Below are 11,914 nucleotides of genomic sequence, written 5' to 3' on the forward strand. Positions count from 1 at the left end.
ACCAACATATACACAATCTCGACATTGTTGGCGCACGACTTGTAACGGTCTACCGTCAACCTTTCAACGACTTCACATCTTTATTCTTTACCTATAAAAGACATATTTCATCGCAAATACAAGGTACACAACTTCCATTGTTTCAATACGACTACACCTTTAACTTTTTGCTCTCATATTGTCTTAAGTGCTATATTTTAGCCTATATTGAACAACTATTTACGATCTATGACAAACCCTATCAAGTTCAAGTGTTTATCATATTTTAGCCTATATTGTTTAAAAGGTTTATCTTATGTTTAAAAGGTTTATCATATTTTAGCCTATATTGAACAACTATTTACGATCTATGACAAACCCTATCAAGTTCAAGTGTTCAACCACCGTCGGAGGCTAACGCAATAACAGTGGTAGGAAATTTCCCTTATCCATCAGTATCAATGGGACATATCAGAGCCTCCGTTCCAGCACCTCCTCTTAAGAATTTCTGTAACTCACGTTGAAATTTTAAGAAAACCTTTTTTGTTTTAACAGTAATTTTAAGAAAATCTTGAAATACTAATATCACCACAAGGATGATATAAGATAAGAGCATGAAGGACCCAATTTGATTACTTGATAGATAGATAGTTCCATTCAAACTCAAAGAGCTCCATACATATTTCAATCATTATTGTACACAAAATAATTTGGAATTGCTATACTTCATTGCATAATACAATAGTTTGGAGTATTAAAATCATGAATTAATCAAAATTCTACTGTAATATTCTCCCTCCGTTCCAAATTGTATGACGTTTTGGCCATTTCACACGTATTAAGAAATGTAATTAATATTGTGCGGGGAAGAGAAATTATGAGTTGTATTACAAAATTATCCCTAATAAATGGTATGGAAAAGATAAATGAAATAATTGAAAGAAGAGAGAATAATTATTAGTTAAGGATATAATAGGAAAAGTAACATTAATATTTCATTGGTATTGTAAAGCGACATATAATTTGGGACAATTTTTTTTTTCAAAGCGACATACAATTTTGGACGGAGGAAGTAATAGGATGTAAATCCATTTCAATAAACAAATGTCATTTTTTTTTTGTTAAGTTTTCGATTATCAAGAGAAAAGAGTCATGGTAATCTGAAATCAAACGAGATATGAGAAAAGTTTAACGAAAATTTGTTCACCTAAAAATCAAACTTATATTCTAATAAGCAATTCGTCTTTTGGTAGAACTCATTAATTATTTAAACTCAATTTCATATTCTCTCAAACCGTAGTTAGTTAACGATTTATGGCAAGGGTTATGATAGAAATTAGCACCCTTAAATGATGTTTAGAATTTTTTAACAAAACATGAATTTAATATGATTTTTTTTATTTTTTATGGTTAAAAATTCATATTAAATTTATGTTTTGTTAAAAAGTTCTAATTTTTTTTGGGAAATATTTTTACAATATTCTACACATTTCTGCATAATTTCACTAAAAAATACTAAAATTAATTTAAAAATAGGGACTAAAAGTAGTGATTGAAAATTTTATAGGGATTAAAAGTTGAAGGAAAAATTTAGAGGGACTAAAACGAAAAGTTTGTATATTTATAGGGATTAAAAACATATTTAACCCTTATTATTATTATTATTATTATCAGTATTTTATTTTAAAAATGATTCATCATGTTTTTTCAATCCTTAGTTTTTCATCTTTAATCATACGCGTTGAATTAATCCAACCATTAGAGTAGTCATAGACAACTCCCATTTCTCCTTTTTTTTTTTTTTTTTAAAACCAGCCAAGGTAGAGAAGGGAATCCAAATCCCAAAAATACCCTCATGCTTAGACCTCCCTTCCCTGAAATATGCAATTTTCCCAATTATATCTCTCTGAGCCTCCGTCCGATGGGGGCACCATCTCTTTCTCATCGCCGATCACTTTCATTCCTTCACACACTCTCTTCTTCAAGCTGTCCCTGCATGTGCCAATCATTACAGCTACCAACTCCTTGTCATTTTGCAGGTAATACAAAAACTTTGGAATCCATTTGGTTTTGTGTTTTCATTTTTGGTTATTATTTCGTCTACTTTTAATACTTCAAACCTAACAATGTTTTATGAATTTGTTCTTGCATTGATGAATTTGATTCTAACACTTTCCATAATGCACATTATGAATGTTCCAGGTCATGGGGGATGGTGGAAGGAGAAAGAAAGGGAATACAACATAAGAGGGGGTTTCTGAAACTCATACAAACTTTCCTCATTATAATATGTTGATTCAATTTATTGGTCTGCGGTATGTGGCCACTAGACCACTCTTCTATAAGAAGAAATCATGGTTTTGAAGTGAGGTGAATCAACTCAACTTCATTCATGAATTATATATAATAGTACTATGAGATATGCAAGTGATTCTTCTCTGAGAAAATATGTCTGTTGGAAAAAGAAAAAAAAAAGGATTATGTATAAGAGTTGTTATCTGATTCTTCTCTCACATTGGACTTTTCAGATCACAATGGACTCTCTCTGCTATCTGCATTGTATTGAACTACTGCTATTTCTTGAACTCCTATTCAGTTAGCTATGCCTTTTGACATGTGGCTCAACATTGACATCTGACAAGTTCTTTTTTCATTACAAAATAATAATAGAAATCTAATTAAATATTGTGTTACTCACGATTAGGAGTATATTTTGGAAAGAATATTAATTAGTATTTGATCAATGAAAAGATTTCAGATTCTTCATATCTTATAATGTGCATTAAAACTTTTTAAATTGCCATTGTAATTGTAGATTTGACAGTATAATGAATTGAATAACCACCTTGTAAGGCAAGGTTCTTCAACCTCAACGGCTCTATTTCATAAAAAGGAAAAAAATGAAAAGATTTCAAGAATAATAAATTAGTTAAATATTAAAGACCAAAAACTACTGAAGACAGAAAAAGAAATTAGAGAGTGATTTTGTGTTCCTGGTATTGGTTTTTGTGAAAATGGTATTGGTTGGTTTGGTTGGACTAAGAAAGGATTCATTGCATTCTGAATCCTGCAGCATAGCATTGCACCTATTCTGTGTTTTTATTCCTTTTCATGAATGACACCTAATATTTTTTTTTTCCAATTTCCAATAAATAAAACCACTTTGTTTTGTTTGTTTCATGACAACATTTTCAATTTACATGACATAAAAATATATTCCCCCAATACAGAAACTGATTTAAAGCTTCTTCCTTTTTTTTTCATTTTTTTCTTCTTAGGGAGTTTTTGACAACCAATGCTCTTGACCTTTTACTCTGTTATATACCTCTATGTGTTGTGTATTCTTCTTGTGCCTTCCCTTTGTGATTTTCAGCTTTTACTTGGAGTAGTATACTGTTTCTTGTGCTCATGTCTGGTCGTGTCAATCAGAGTAGTAAGTTTACTTCATCCCTTTTTCATTCCATTTCATTTGCCTTTAATGTTTCACTCTTGTTTTGTGTTTCTTGTGATTAATTGCTCTCTTTTTTTCCTGCATGTATTGTTGTTTGATTCTTCAATTCTTAAGTTTTCAAGTTTGTGGTTTTAATTGATCATAGGATTATAACATTAACATGACACAAAGTGTTTTTTTTCTTTTCTTTCTATGGATGTTGTATATCTTGTGGCATGCTTAGAAAAAACACTTTATCTTATAACTTGTTGAAATAAGGATCCTTAGTAAGAATAACAAAGAAAAGATTGAATCTAGTGCTAATTGTGATTTCTTTATGAACAAAGAAGTTACTTTGCAAAAAAGGAACATTTTTCATTTTCTTTGGTGGAATGAAATGAACATGAATGATGCTTGTGCTAGATTGCAAGTGATAGGTGTTGTGTTGTGTGTGATATATGTGAAATATTTTGTTTTTGAAAACTCGGTATCCAGCCCAAGAACCAACTAGGGGAACAATCCCACCGTCCAGTAGCAGGGCCGCAATTAGAGTTGGAGCAAATCTCTGTATGGACATGAAATGAACATGCATGATGCATGTGCTAGACTGCAAGTGATAGATCTTGTGTGTGATATATGAGTTAGATAGTGAATTTTGTTTAAGGGGTATCTTATTATGATATGATAATAATAATTTGGAACAATCATGTGTGCATGTGGCTGATTTAGATATTGTGAATGGATTTTCCAGGTGATGTTGAACTGTATCCTGGGGGTTCTATGGATACCGGGGGTAGGGTGTACGCTATTGGTGATGTGCATTGCTCTCCTACAAAGAGACCTCGAATCAGTGTCCCATTTAGCTTTGGAGCTCTTGAGCATGAGCAAGATCTTAAGCCTACTATCGAGGTCCTTTTGGATGAATGTCTCTTTGAGATATTCAGACGGCTTCCAAGTGGCAAAGAGAGAAGCTCAGGTGCTTGCGTATCTAAAAGATGGCTTATGCTTATGAGTAGTATTTGCAAAGATGACATCGAATCTGGTGTAGAAACAGTCTCTTCAGATGATAGTGATGAAGATGCTGAAGGTGATGGCTACCTTACAAGGCGTTTGGAAGGGAGGAAAGCCACTGATGTAAGGCTTGCTGCTATTGCTGTTGGGACTGGTTACCGTGGTGGACTTGGAAAGCTGTCTATCAGAGGAAACAACCCAGTTCGAGGTGTGACAGACCGTGGTGGACTTGGAAAGCTGTCTATCAGCAGTTGCTCATGGTTGCCCTTCTCTCAGATCACTTTCATTGTGAATGTGTCTAGAGGTTGTCTAGATTGCAAAAGGATGTCATATGTTGGAGACGCTAGACTTGTGCCTTTCTTCGTCGATCACCAACAAGGGTTTGATTGCAATAGCTGAAGGTTGCCCTAACTTGACAACCTTAAATTGAATCATGTTCTATGATTGGAAATGAGGGTTTACAAGCTGTTGCAAAGTTATGTCCTAAGTTACATTCAATCTCTATCATGGATTGTCCTCTTGTTGGAGATCCTGGCGTGTGTAGTTTGTTATCATCGGCTTCCGACTTGTCAAGGGTAAAGCTTCATAATTTGAATATTACCGATATTTCTCTGGCTAATATTGGCCATTGTGGAAAAGTGATATTGAATCTGGCTCTAAGTGGTCTTCGAAATGTAAACGAAAGAGGATTTTTGGTCATGGGGTTTGGTGAAGGTCTACAGAAACTGGTGGCACTTACCATTACTTCCTGCGAAGGGGTAACTGATAAGAGCATCGAAGCCATGGGTAGAGGTTTCCCAAACCTGAAGCAGATTTGCCTTCGTAGGTGTTGCGTTGTATCCGACAATGGATTGGTAGCATTTGCCAAATCTGCAATATTTCTCGGGACCTTGCAGTTGGAAGAGTGTAACAGATTCACCCAATGTGGGATTTTCTATGCCCTTTCTTTCATCAAAACGAAGTTGAAATCACTTACACTTGTGAAGTGTTTGGGAATTCAAGACATTGATGTGGAAGTATCTATGCTTTCACCTTGCAGGTATCTCCGATCTGTAACCATTCGAAACTGTCCTGGTTTCGGCAGTGCTAGCTTGGCTGTGATTGGGAAATTGTGTCCCCAACTTCAGGATGTTGATCTGACTGGACTTTGCGGTATAACAGACGCTGGCCTTCTCCCTCTTTTGGAGAATTGTGAAGCTGGACTTGTCAAGGTGAACCTTAAAGGTTGCTGCAACTTGACAGACAACATAGTTTCCGAGTTGGCCAGGCTACATGGTGGAACTCTCGAAATACTAAATCTCGATGGATGCCAGAATATTACTGATGCAAGTTTGGTTGCAGTTGAAGACAACTGCCTCCTGCTGAATGATCTAGACGTCTCAAAGTGTGCAATCACCGATGCAGGCATAGCCGTTCTCACTCGTGCTGATCATGTTAGTATGCGTGTGCTCTCTATGTCTGACTGTTCTGGTATATCGAACAACTGCGTGCCTTTCCTTATGAAATTAGGCCAGGCGTTGTTGGGATTGAATATTAAATATTGCAATGCAATTGGCAGCAACGAAATTGAGTTTCTCGTGGAGAATTTATGGAGATGTGATATTCTGGCCTAATCGCAATAGAACTGCTGAATAAGGAGATGATAATTTATTAATTTTATCAAGTTATTAATAATGAAGCAGCAGGTGGTAAAATTCAGCATGCTTATCTTGGCTGATGTGACAATCAAGTGTGGACGGTGGTTTTCCAAAGAGCTTTGGTTTGTTCCTTTACTAGCCCTTTTTTCGCAAGCATTTTTAATACACAAATGATTGTTTATCACAACCCCTTTTGGCTATAGTTTCATGAGAATACAGTTACCGAGTCTTGGTTGATTGTATCCACTCTAGATCGCACATTGCTTGGTCTTCTAACATCTCATGGTGAGTAGGTGATTGCCTATTTTCTTTAACATCTCATGGTGTTGAAGTGTCTCGTAGTTATAGTCTAGTGGTTGGTTGTGAGAACATTTGATGCCAATATTAGGTTTTCACATTTCCTTCTTCCAGGTGGGTGTGAGTGTGGCCACCAGGCTACTCATCTATAAAACTTAAACTTTTATGCATATTAGACTTCCATCATCGTAATCCTAAAACCACTTAGCATTGATGAGAATTCAATATGCATACAAATTTAAGTTTTTAAGTGATATGAAACGAGCGTTTAAGGTTCTGTGTGACTTGACATCAACGTGGACAAGACACGGTAATTTAACATTAGCATAAGATTACTTGACAGAGGAAGCATTTTGACTAATGTTAGACAACTTTGTGGAACAGTTTGATATTTCGTAAATTTGGAATCTCAAATTGTCGGACACTTACAATTTTAGGACCTAAAATAGTAGTTTACTCAAAAAAAAATCATGGTGTTGAAGTGAGGTGAACTCACTCACTCACCTTCATTCATGAATAATAATAGTACTATGAGTAAATGAGCATTGACTTTCCCTACCCCACGTCACAGCCACTCTTTCAATGATGAGAAAGGCATCATCATTCATCACACACAGACCCATTCATGTTCTTGGTGACCATGGTCATGGATGCTCATGTCAGTGTTGGAACTTGGGGTAGTTGCCCATACTCCACAAAGGAAAATTTGTTTCAGAGTTTACAAAAATAAAAAGGACAAAGGTACAGAAGCAATAATGTAAGTATAGAGAAATGCTTAAGCAAAGGAGAGCAAAACACCATAAGATAATCATTGTACCAACACTTTTTACTTTTTTGCTGTAAGATCTATTATAGCAAGATATGCAAGTGATTCTTCTCTGAGAAAATATGTATGTTGAAAAAAAGGATATTTATTGTATTGTATAAGAGAGCTGTTATATGTTCATAATATCTTTTCCTCCGGTGACCATTTTGTCCTGCTTAAGCAAGCAAAATGTGGGACCCTCATGCTCTCACATTGCATTGGACTCTCCAGATCACAACTACCACCATGGGCTCTCTCTCTCTGCATTGTATTGAACTATTGCTGCTGCTTGTACCATACCAGGGATACCCTCTTCAATTATCTTTGCCTTTTGACATGTGTCTCAACACTGACATCTGACAAGTTTTTTTTTTCATTGCAAATAATATTAGAAATCTAATAAAAGATTGTACTATTCATGATTAGGAGTATATTCTTTGGAAAGAATGTTAATTAGTATTTGATCAATGAAAAGTTTTTAAATTGTGATTGTGGATTTGTGGTTGCAGATTTGATAGTGGTGGTTATTGTGATTATGCTATGCATATTGCACATTAAAACATTGCACTTTGTGGTGTAATTATTTTTTATTTGTGTAAGTATTTTAATTTATTATTTATCATAAAATAATGCAGTTCTCATTTTCCCTCTAAAATCTTTATGTGCACATTGCACTCTGTTTCAACTCGTTCGCTGTGTCCCAAAGCGAAACCACCGTGATTTTTACAAAGCTACAAATTAGTAGCATTGACCGGACGCGCGTTGATGGGCTTAGCTGTCGCAGAAACATACATTGGCTTAAAAACATTGTGCATAAGCGATTAAGAATTCTGCTCTTGACCCAAACGGTTTCGCTCGTTCCCAAAGTAAATTACCAAAATACCCCTACATGACTTAAGTTACGCTTGTGTATATTTTACGTATGTTAAGTCATGCTGCGTGACTTAACTCACGCTAGTGTTAGCTCAGCGTGACTTAAGTCGCGCAGGATTTAACCACGCGTGAGTTAACTCACGTTTGGTTTCTCAGTGCCATTTTCCTTATGTTCTTCTCCTTGTTCTTTCTTTTTACTACCCTTTTCATCTAATAACAAAGTTATTTCCTTGCACCCCTCTCACCGGCTCTATCATATGAAACTGCCTCTTTCTCAAACCTCTCGCCTCAATTCTCAAGTTCTAACAGATCAATTTTAATCTTATGTAAACTAATCACTATTTATTTTTATTAAATCTGTACAATTTGTTTTGTTATAAATTCTGGTGTTTTGTGTTCACTTTTCTTAGAAGCCCTCTGTTCAATCAATAAGAAAAAAGGAAGAATTTCACTAGCAGCAATTTTTAATTCACTGGCAGCGACCTCAATTTTGATGTCGGTGATGATACAATGAGTGATTAACCCGTTTAATTTGATAAAAAAAAAAAAAAAAAAGTGAAGAAGAAGAATAGAAGGAAAATGATAGTGAAAAATCAACGTGAGTTAACTCACTTTACATGAGTTAGAGTGGATAAGTGTTTCATGTATATGGTCTATGGTTGACTGATACTTGAAAATTGTTTGAAACTCTAACGACAATTGTGGTGTTCCTTATGAGTGAGAGAGAGAGCTCATAGTATTACTCATCATCACGATTGAAATGGTGATCAAATCAACGTCGGTTCAATAGAAAGAAAAAAAAAACAAATATTAGTACTTCAAAATTCAACCTGTATATGTTCTACTTAAAACGGCGACTATAGTCGTCATCAAATGTTTTGAACGAATTTTAAGTATTGGTCATTATAAAATTGTCAAATTTAAATACTTTAAATTAAACTTGGTTTTGATGCATTATTCGTTCTATAATATATTCAAGGAGTATGTATTTTTCAATGAGATAAATAATAAAATAAAATAAAAACATGGTGAACATCTTTGAGTTACAGCAACAGTGTGAAGATAACATGAGTTATGAATGCTTTCGATAAGTAACAAAATTGATCAGCATTTCAGAAGATTCTGTGAAGTGGTGTCTTCTCTAGTTTGCAGTAATCTTGACATGATTATGATTATGTATGTATAGTACACTAAAAACATTGAAACCACACCACTTGTCCAATCCCTGCCTCATTCATTCATTATATTATATTTCTCTGCCAAAGCTGTGCATGTTTTCACCTAACTTCAGAAAATTAAATCTGATCTCTATGGACCGTTTTGTACCATTGATAAAATTATATTCAACATCTATAGCATTTGAGGGACTAAAATACCTCTCATTACAATTTCAAACACCAAAATGTTTATTTACTCATCTCTGTCCTTTCTAGAGTTGAACATGTTCCTAAAATGGTTTTGTTGAAAATAACAAGAATTAAAGTCAAAATGTATGTTTGGTTCTTCAATAACATTGATGTTTGATTACTTGTTCGAGTTAAAAACTATAAATTTTTACTTCAATTTAAAATCAATTATAGATAAAAAAAACAATTTTACTAAAACATCAAACATGTTAAAATCAATTATACATCTCTAAAATCAATTTTAACATCTTAAATTGAAACCAATCATACACAAACTAATGACTGATAATGGATATCTTTGTCCTCTAGCAAAATGAACTGCCAAAATCATGCAAACAGTAACAAATATGCTGTATATGATGCCAAATTAGTATATATATTCAATACAGTGGCTCTTTTGGATAGTAAATACTGATTGAAATGACTTGATTTATATACATGAATTTGTTTATTTGTACTTTGTAACAGTGTAGAGGCAAATGAACACTGTATACATGTAGTATTTAATAGTACTTCTAGAATTAAACTATTATTGAGTACTGGTGCTGAGAGCTATAGGGAAAATGACCAAAAACTCACACACATCCACTCCTTGTATGATGACAAAAGAAAGAGGGTGCAAGTACTTTCAATAATTTCAAAAGTTAACATAGGGTAGTCAATTCAGCCAGCAAAAGATGAAAAGAAACTGTGATGACTTCAGTCATTCACCCTGAAAACCTCATCTCTGTGAGCTTACCTAGCTTCTATTTCTCCTAAAAAAATATTCAAAAAACGCCAAATTTATTCTTCTAGGTTCTAGCTATTTGGTTCCCTTAAAACTTGATGAGATGCATTGAATCATTGAGCATTTTATTGTATTTATTTGTATCAATGATCAAAAGCAAACCTCTCGTCATCCCTACTACTATTGCATATAGCCATTCCTTCCTTTCTCTTTCTCCCAAAACTTCTTCTCAATTCTTTCTATTTCTTTCTCTTTTTTACACTCATGGATTCACCAAAAATACACCACAGCAGACTAAAAACTTCAGTTACTCTGATTCTCATAATTTTTCTTACCTTATTTGCTTCTAATTTAGGTACACATATCAATGTTCATATACTTTTTTTTTCTCTGTCAAATATATAGAACATTCTATTGAGTACTCTAATTATGCTTATACCATTTTATATCTCTTGGTCTAACTCATGTTCTTGTTTATTGCTTTTCATTGAACAGAAGGGTCACAAAATTTGAAGAAATATCATAGAAGTAAGGGTCTTATAAATCAAAAGAAATCAGTATTGGGATCAAGACCTCCTAGGTGTGTTAACAAATGCTTGAATTGCAGACCTTGCATGGCTACTTTAGTTATCTCTCCTCATCACAAAGTTGGTCAAATTCACAAAGCAAAAATAACAGCTGAAAAAGATGAGGGATACTATCTTATGTCATGGAAATGCAAGTGTGGTAACAAGTTCTTTCAACCTTGAAAGTTGTTATATAGCTATAAACTTTTGGGTAGATATTGTGCCCAGGATATAGTGGCATTGGCATTCCTATGTATATAGTTTAAAAGATTGAGCAATTCTTTGTGTACCTTGTTTGTAGTAATAGTATGAAATGGAACCAAATATAACAACCATGTCTTTTCCAAATAGCAGTTAATTCCAAACAAACTTGAGTAGAAACTTATTTGTTTGCTTTTAGTTCAAATTGGTTGGAGGAGCTTATTGGGTTAATTAAAGTGAAATAGTTTGTTGTTGTTGTTTGGAGGAGCTCTGTGGTTTATTTCTTAGCAGCAACACAAAACAAGGTTGGCCATCACACTTATAAAAATGAGATCTAATATCTATAATTATCTCAAATATAATTATCTTGAATTTTATTTTGTTTTTACGTCAACCTTTTAGTCCCTGCAAATTACTAAACATATTATTAAGTCCTTTTTAGAGACTAAAAAATATGTAATTTATTAGTTCTACTGAATTTTATTGTCTTTACGTCAACTTTCTAGTTCCTACAAATTACTAAACTACACAAGTTTTTATTAGAGGGCGGCGTTTACGGCAGGAGAGGGCAATAGGTCAACTACCGTAGGAGATCATATAAGAGTTTTTTTACAACTAAATTGACATGTGTTTGTTGGTGGTTAGCACAATAGATACTAGTGTTGCATTTTTTATTATTTTTTTAGAAATGATGCATCCTCCGGTCACTATTATAAGCAAAAATCTACATTTTAAATTCATTCATTAAATGATGTATGCGGTTTATAATACAGACTACATACATCATTTAATGAATGTATCTAAAACGTTGATTTTTGCTTATAATAGAATAGTGACCAGATGGTGTATTTGTACAACCACTTTATGATAACTTTTTGACAACCTTCTCTCTCATACTCACGTTATACTCTTATTCTCGCTCTTTCTTTTTCTCTTTTTTTTTAGGGAGTTACTTGCATGTTAGTTGTATTTAAGTAATGAG

General features: G+C 33.8%; 1 pseudogene; it reads left to right on the forward strand.

Annotated features, from left to right (window-relative positions):
• Window positions 1-1,891: 1,891 nt before the first annotated feature.
• LOC11446646 (EIN3-binding F-box protein 1-like) lies at window positions 1,892-7,648 on the forward strand (annotated as a pseudogene).
• The last annotated feature ends 4,266 nt before the right edge of the window (window positions 7,649-11,914 follow it).

The sequence above is a fragment of the Medicago truncatula genome, chromosome 4, assembly GCF_003473485.1.
Source record: "Medicago truncatula cultivar Jemalong A17 chromosome 4, MtrunA17r5.0-ANR, whole genome shotgun sequence".
Taxonomy (NCBI): domain Eukaryota; kingdom Viridiplantae; phylum Streptophyta; class Magnoliopsida; order Fabales; family Fabaceae; genus Medicago; species Medicago truncatula.